The sequence below is a fragment of the Acomys minous genome, assembly GCF_964271855.1.
Source record: "Acomys minous genome assembly, chromosome: 3".
NCBI lineage: Eukaryota > Metazoa > Chordata > Mammalia > Rodentia > Muridae > Acomys > Acomys minous.
The window spans coordinates 107,328,428-107,336,222 of record NC_140485.1 but is presented as its reverse complement, the minus strand read 5'-3'; the positions used below and the strand labels follow the sequence as shown (position 1 = coordinate 107,336,222).

The following is a 7,795-nucleotide window of genomic DNA, read 5'->3' as shown; positions in this document are numbered from 1 at the left end:
CATGCGCGGCGGCTCCCGGGCTCCGCCCCCTCGGCGCCGCGGGGCGAGAGAAGGCGGGGAGACCCTAAGGCAGCACGTGACGGACTGGGATTCGCGCTCCACCCACGCGCTCGGCTCCCGCGCCTCTGAGTCTGCGGGCGCACCACGGAGCAAAGCGATTGGCTGCTGCCTCAGGAGGGGTGGGTGCTAGAGGGGTTCGGCCTTTCCCTTGTACCCTTTAGGCGAGATCCTCGCTTAAGGGAACAGTGCTGGGTGCTGGGAAACCTTATTTGGTGGATTCACGTGGAGAGGGTTTGGGTGCACGGGCTGTGGCTGGCGGAGTGCAGAAACGCCCAGGGGCCTTGACTCATAAGTTTGGCCGGCCAAGAGTAATTTGCTCCAGTCTAAAGGAAGGAATCAATCACATGGGGCAGGGAGCCACTTGGCTAGCAAGATGTGCTAGGCCCCTGGGTGAAACTATCTAAAAGATAAAGAGCTTTGTTTTACCTTTTTCACTGGGAGAAAAGGGCTATTTAAGACACCAACCCCCCCCTTTTTTTTTTATCAAAACCTGAAGCTTAAATAATAGCTCGCTCTTTACTGAGCACTTGTTAATTTATATACTGTTAGACGCCAGCAACTGTTAAGAGCATCCAACATGCTGTTTTCAATTCAGCAAACATCAGGTGGCTGCCATAAGCTCAGTTTAAAAGCAATTAGTCCAGTTTATAGTATTTGAGTCAAATACTTGCCACGTACCTTGCAGTGGTTTCCTCTGGCAATGTGTGATTTGCAACAGTTCCTTAATCTATTAGCACAATCCCTCCCCTCACCCCACCCCCATTTCTTTATTGAGAATAAGACATGTTAACTATTAAGAGTAGCTGTAGTCGTGTGAATCTCTCAGAAAGAATTTTTGTTTTTCTGAGTATAGTGTTGTGTACCTGTAAGCCCAGCACTCTGGAGGCTAAGGCAGAGTTATAGAGCAGAGGAAGCTAACCTGAGTTAGACAGTGAGCTCTTGGTCATCATGGGCTACACGGCAAGGCCCACTCTCTCTCTCTCAAAAAAAAAAAGTAAACATATATGTATATACGTACATATATGCATGTATATGTGCAACTTTCAGTAAGCAAAAACTGCCATATACAGCACTGTTTGCTACCCAAAAATTGGATATATGGTAGGGTAATTGTGATTTTTAAAAAAGGCTAATATTTGATGAGATCTTTCTTATTTGACAAGGGCTTTACATGAACATTGTCTTATTTAAGCCTCAAACCAACCCAAAGAAGAGGCTCCAAAGGGTCCGATTCAGTTGGTACAAATTCGATTCACCCAAGTACACTAAGCTACTTAGAACGCACGCTGCGGCCAGATTCCCAATGTGGGCTGGACAGAAGTTCCCAACAACATTCCAGTGTGACTGACTATGTGTCGATTTCCCTCAGTTTGGGGATGGTCTCCAGCCCCGGACCCTCCCCAACAAAATGCCAGTGAAAACTCTGCAGCAGTTACTTCCCGAGGTGAAGACCAAATAAATTGCTTCTTCCAGTCCATCACTGGACACTTACAAATCTCTCTTTGAAATGGGAACCTGACCAGCCACTTGGAGACTCGAAACCACCCAGTGGCTTCCATGCTTCACAGAGTTAGTCCTGTCTGCTTAAACTGGCACAGAAGATGCTTAGTGGCACCCTATCATTTTCCAGCCCATCCACTGTCAATCACTCTTCATGTCTTGGTCACATGTGATAGGCGTAGTGCCGGTAACTGTTCACACTCTTTCATGTCTCTGTATGATTCTGGCATGTTGCCAGCTCTGTCGTGTTCCTCCTTAACCTGCAGGGTCAAGCCGAATTCTACACGCAATTTATGATGACTGTTCTTTTTATGATGACTGTTCTTGGTTGTCAACTTTGACTACATCTGGAATGAAATAAAACCCAAGTGGCTGGGGACATTGATGACGGATTTTTCTTGTGTGAATGATTTGAGGTGGAAAGACCCACTTTTAAATCCAGATCTTTTAAAAGTGGGAAGACCCACCTTAAATCTGGCCCACAACTTTTGCTTGCGGCCTCTGTGGAACATGGGAGGAGGAAGCACTTGCTGGCTTCCCTGCTTGCTCTTGCTCTTGCTGGCAGCCTCGTCCCTTCTCCAGCATTGGCGTCTACTTCTTCAGCTTTCCAAAGTACCCTGAAGATCAGCTGAGACATCCAGCTTCATGGGCTGAACAGCTAATGGACTCTGATTCCCAGAGGTAGACAGCCACTGTTGGACTAGCTGGACCACAGCCTGTAAGCAACTCTAATTAATCACATATATGTGCTTGTGTATATATATACATAAATTATACATATACATAAATTATACTATATACATAAATTATACATAATATAATGTATATACAACAATGTATATAAACGAATATCCTCATTTTATCAGTTCCATGTCTCTAGAGTACCCTGACTGATACAGAATATGTGGTTTTTTGTAAAACCTTCCTTAATAATTTGACATTATCACATTTAACATAACAAAGTACATATTTTTATTTACATACCTTTTCTGTTACATTATAAGAACTTCTTATATTTCTACTAGTTTATGGAAATAATAGAAACATAGTGTGCATAGTGCCTTATGTACATTCACCTCTCTAATATTTGTTTAACAAATCAATGAATACAAAGCAGATAAACACTAACCATCTGCCTAGCCTTCCATGACCCCCAGCTCTGGATTAGTTGTTCCTCCCACATGCTCCCATAGCTTGTGGAACCTTACCTTCCACAATATCAGGATGTTTATCATGCCATAGATGCTCATTTACCACTCAGAACCTCATTAGTCTGGCAGACTGCTTATCTTGGGTACCCTGTATATCTAGCACTGAACACTGTGCTAATAACATAGGCACTGCTCAATAAATATTTATCACCCGAATAATTTCAGCTTTAGAAAAATCATTTGGATGAAATGTACTCTAATAATCAGAAAGGCCCTTTCAATTTACTGTCAATCAGCTCAGACGTTTTTGTTTACCTAAGAAGAAATTGGGAGAGTGGGAGCAGGTCGGACTAGCTCAAATTAGAGCTGTGTGGCTAAGGTGTTATTAGCCCTGAGAGGGTATCAGAATCTTGGAAAGGCCAGAAAATAATGGAACATCATTAAAACCTGGGTCTGAGGTCATTTCTGGAGTCAAAACAAATTGCAGTAGCAAAATGCTTAAGCTCTCTTAGGGAGACGTTTCTCTAAGTGGAGAACTCAAAAGAGGACTATGAAAGTTCAGTACAATTTTTCAAGAAGGCTTATGCTATATTCTGCTTTTTTTTTTTCTTTTAATTTTCTCGAGATAGGGTTTCTCTGTGTTAGCCTTGGCTATCCCTGACTCACTTTGTAGACCAGGCTGGCCTCGAACTCACATCGATCCTCCTGCCTCTGCCTCCCGAGTGCTGGGATTAAAGGTGTGCGCCACCATGCCCGACCATATTTTGCTTGCTATTACTACTGTAAAACACCATGGCCAAAAGCAACTCCGGGAGAAAATAGTTTGTTTCAGCTGACAGTTGTAGTCCATCCTGAACTGAAGTCAGGGCAGGTGCTGCTGACTGGCTTGGTCCCATAGCCTGCTCACCCAGCTTTCTTATAGCGCTCAGGACACCTTCCCAGTGGTGGTGCTCCCGTCAGTGAGCTGGGCCCTCCCACAGCAATCATTAATCAAGAAAATAACCTACAGAGTTGCTTGCCTCTGAGCATCTGATAGAGGCATTTTCTCAACTGATAATTCCAATTTATGTGAAGTTGGCAAAAACTAAAACAAAAACAACAGTAAAAAACCAAACCAGAATAATAAACGCCTTGTTAATGTCACTCATCAATACAAAACTATTAAAAAGTAATCTCTTCTTTTTTTAATCTCTAAGGTCCCATATTGATATCAATATAATAATATAAAACATACCAACTTTTAAAAGCCCCACAATATTTAAAGTTCCAAACACTTTAAAAGTTCAGTCTCTTTCAAACATCCAGAATGTATTAATTGTGGCACCTGTAAATCAAAAAGTTAAATATCTTCACTATATATTTTTAAATTATTTATTTATTTATTTATTTTGGTTTTTCGAGACAAGGTTTCCCTGTGGGTATCCCTGGCTGTCACGCTGAACTCACAGGGATTCACCTGTCTCTGCCTCCTGAGTGCTGGGATTAAAGGCATGCGAGACTACGCCCTGCTCTATCTTTATATTTCCAGCTGAAGAATCAAGAGGGTCCAGTTACAAGCAAACTAAAGCAAAACGAAGCACCAATGGTGTAAATCAAATCCTATAGCTCAATATCTTGCGCCTGAGGTTTCCACCTGATGTCCTGGGCTCCAGAGAACTCGCGCAGCTCCACCTTGGGGTCTGCCTTTCACAGAACGTGTGGCTTCTCTTCTAAGCCTCGGCCAACACCACTCCACACTCGCGGCTTTTCTTGGCAGACGCCCATGGTCCTGCCATCCCCAGTATTTTGGGGTCTGCACAGCACCTGAGCTGTACCTTCACTAGCAGCCTCTCCCGGGGCTCTGACCCACCAAATGGTGCCAAGCCTCAGCTCCTCTACCGGACCCCTTAAATCCCGGGGTTGCCACTGCCGGCTACACCTTTATCAATGTCCTCTCTTGGCTTTTCACAGTGCCAAACCTCATCGATTCTCCAGGATCCCTTCAGGCCTTCAAAACCAGAGTCACCTGGGAGACTTTTACACGTTACCAAATTCAGCTGATGGCGAAAGTTGCATGCAGCCTTGGCCTTCTCTAACAGTATCAATGTTCTGGACATGAGAAAATACTTCCTGAAAATTCCACTTCAACAATGCTAGGTATCTTCTTAATAGCTGACTTAACTCTTGCTAACCAGAATCATTTATTCCAGTAAAAGTTTCACTTTGGTGGTATTGGTTTCTTCGTAATCACAGCTAATTCTTTAGTTCCAGCTGAGCAGAAATGCCAGATTGGTAATACAAAATATCATGTAAATAACTCCTATAAAATCTGTGAGAGACTCTCAAGCTTCCTTCTGAAGTGTCCCAAGCCTGGCCTCCATTTTCTCCCAGGTAATACACTGTTCTCACAATTACCTTCCAAGTCTCCACAAGAGCTCATTAATCCCTAAACACTCATTGTTTTTTCCAGCCCACTGTGTCAAACTCCTTGCACAACCCTACACTAAATAATATGGTCAGGACTGCCACAGCATTCCTCCACTCTTGCTACCAGTTTTTGCCTTAGTTTGCTTTCTACTTGCTGTGATTAAACATCAGGACCAAAAGCAACTTGAGGAGGGTGCACATCAACTTTTACTTGTCCATCCTAAAGAGATGAAATGGAAAAAGGATAGCATCTTCAACAAATGGTGCTGGTCTAACTGGATGTCTACATGTAGAAAAATGCAATTAGATCCATATTTATCACCATGCACAAAAGTCCACATGGATTAAAGACCTCAACATAAAACCAGAGACACTAAATTGGTTAGAAGAAAAAGTAGGGAAGAGCCTAGAACACATTGGCACAGGAGACAACTTCCTGAACAGAACACCAACAGCCCAAGCCTTAATGTCAACAATCAATAAATGGGACCTCATGAGGCTCAGAAGCTTCTGTAAGACAGAAGACACAGTCAACAGAACAAAGTGACAGCCTACAGACTGGCAAAAGATCTTTGCCAACCCTACATCTGACAAAGGTCTAATATCCAAAATATATAAAGAACTCAAGAAATTGAATACCACCAAACCCAATAACCCAATTAAGAAATGGAGCTCAGAACTAAACAGAGAATTCTTAACAGAGGAATATCGAATGGCTAAGAAACACTTAAATGCTCAATGTCTTTTGTCATCAGAGAAATGCAAATCAAAACAACTCTGAGATTCCATCTTACACCCATCAGAATGGCTAAGATCAAAAACTCAAGTGACAGCACATGCTGGTGAGGATGTGGAGAAAGGGAAACACTTCTTCATTGCTGGTGGGAATGCAAACTTGTACAACCACTTTGGAAATCTATTTGGTGCCATCTCAGAAAATTGGGAATAGGGCTTCCTCAAGACCCAGCTATTCTACTCCTTGGAATATACCCAGAAGATGCTCCATCACACAATAAAGACATATGTTCAACCATGTTCATAGCAGCCTTATTCATAATAGCCAGAACTGGAAACAACCTAAATGTCCCTCAGTAGAAGAATGGATAAAGAAACTGTGGTACATTTTACACTATGGAATACTACTTAGCTATAAAAAACAAGGAAATCCTGAAATTTGTGCACAAATGGATGGAACTAGAAATGGTCATACTGAATGAGTTAACCCAGAAGCAGAAAGACTCACATGGTATATACTCACTAGCCCAGGAGGCATGTTTCATGAAAGTCTTCACTTACCAGGAGATTGGGATAGATATAAGGACATCCTATAGGGACTCTAGGTGAGAAAGTATGGGAAAATGGGGAAATAGAAGGATTCACAGGGTCCTAGAAACCTACAAGAAGAATATCATGATGGGCAGGTCTGGGCCCAGGGGTTCTGCTCAAACTACTGCACCAACCAAGGATACTACTGGCAGTAAACATCAAACCCCCTACTCAGATCTAGCCAAAGGAAAAGATATTCTCCACAGTTGAGTGGAGAACAGGGACTGACTCAGACGTGAACTCTGGTGCCCTATATTTGACCACTTCCCCTTGGTGGGGAGGCCTGGTGGCACTCAGATAAAGACTAAGCAGGCTACTAAGATGAGACTTGATAGCCTATGAGCATATAGTGGGGGAGGAGGTCCCACTGGATCACAGACCTAGGACAGGGGAATAGTGTGAAAGCGGGAGGGAGGGAGGAATGGGAGGATACAAGGAATGAGATAGCAATTGAGAAATGGCTCAGGGGTGAAGAGCACTGTCTGTTCTTCCTGAGGTCCTGAGTTTATTTCCCAGCAACCACATGGTGGTTCAGAACCATTTATCAGGAGATCTGTATCCCTCTTCTGATGTACAGGTGTACATGCGGCAGAACACTGTATATGTAATAAATAAATAAATCTTTAAGAAAACATTGAGATGTAATCTGAATAAATTAATTTAAAAAAGAAGACGAGAGGGCAGGAATTCAAAGCAAGAACCTGGAAACAAGAACTGAAGGCGGGGCCATGGAGGAGTGCTGCTTACTCGTTTGCTCCTTATGGCTTGCTCAACCAGTTTTGTTTTTGTTTTTTGTTTTTGTTTTTTAAATACAGCCTAGCCTAGGCCCTTCCACATAAATGTTAATCAAGAAACACTACCCTCCAGGCAATCAGATGGAGGCATTAGCTGAGGTGGTCTTCTCAGATAACTTATGTCAGAGTGACAAAAAACTAAGGGAGTTCAATAACATTCTTCTTCCTAAGGCCACAATGTGTGACAGACACAGAGGTGAGGTAGGGAGTGAGTTGGTTTGGTTTGCAGCAGGTGTGGGCTTAAAATGCCATATGGTGTTGAATTTGTTAGCATCCAACTGACCTTGCCAGTTAAGGCAATGACGTAGTCTAGGTTTGCACACAAGTGTATCTTAAGTATTGAAAGTCCTACGCCTCAAACAAACAGTGATGGTTAGTCACCTCTTATCTAATCTCTTCCAGCTATTGCTGCTGGACAGGAAGCAAAACTTGGCAAGTTAAGCATCTAATATGGGTAGGCGATTTAAACACTTTAATACCATCTGTCTCCGTTAGCTTTTGTCAATTTGACACAAACTAGAGTCACCTGGAAAGAGAGACCCACAACTGAGGAACTGC

The 7,795-nt window shown here is 42.9% G+C and overlaps 1 long non-coding RNA gene across 1 annotated transcript; it reads left to right on the top strand.

Moving 5' to 3' along the window:
* The first annotated feature begins 2 nt into the window (after positions 1-2).
* Positions 3-1,945, top strand: LOC311595233. Its single transcript, XR_014778368.1, has 2 exons — positions 3-179; positions 1,253-1,945. It is a non-coding gene; the product is annotated as an uncharacterized lncRNA (long non-coding RNA).
* Positions 1,946-7,795: the final 5,850 nt, after the last annotated feature.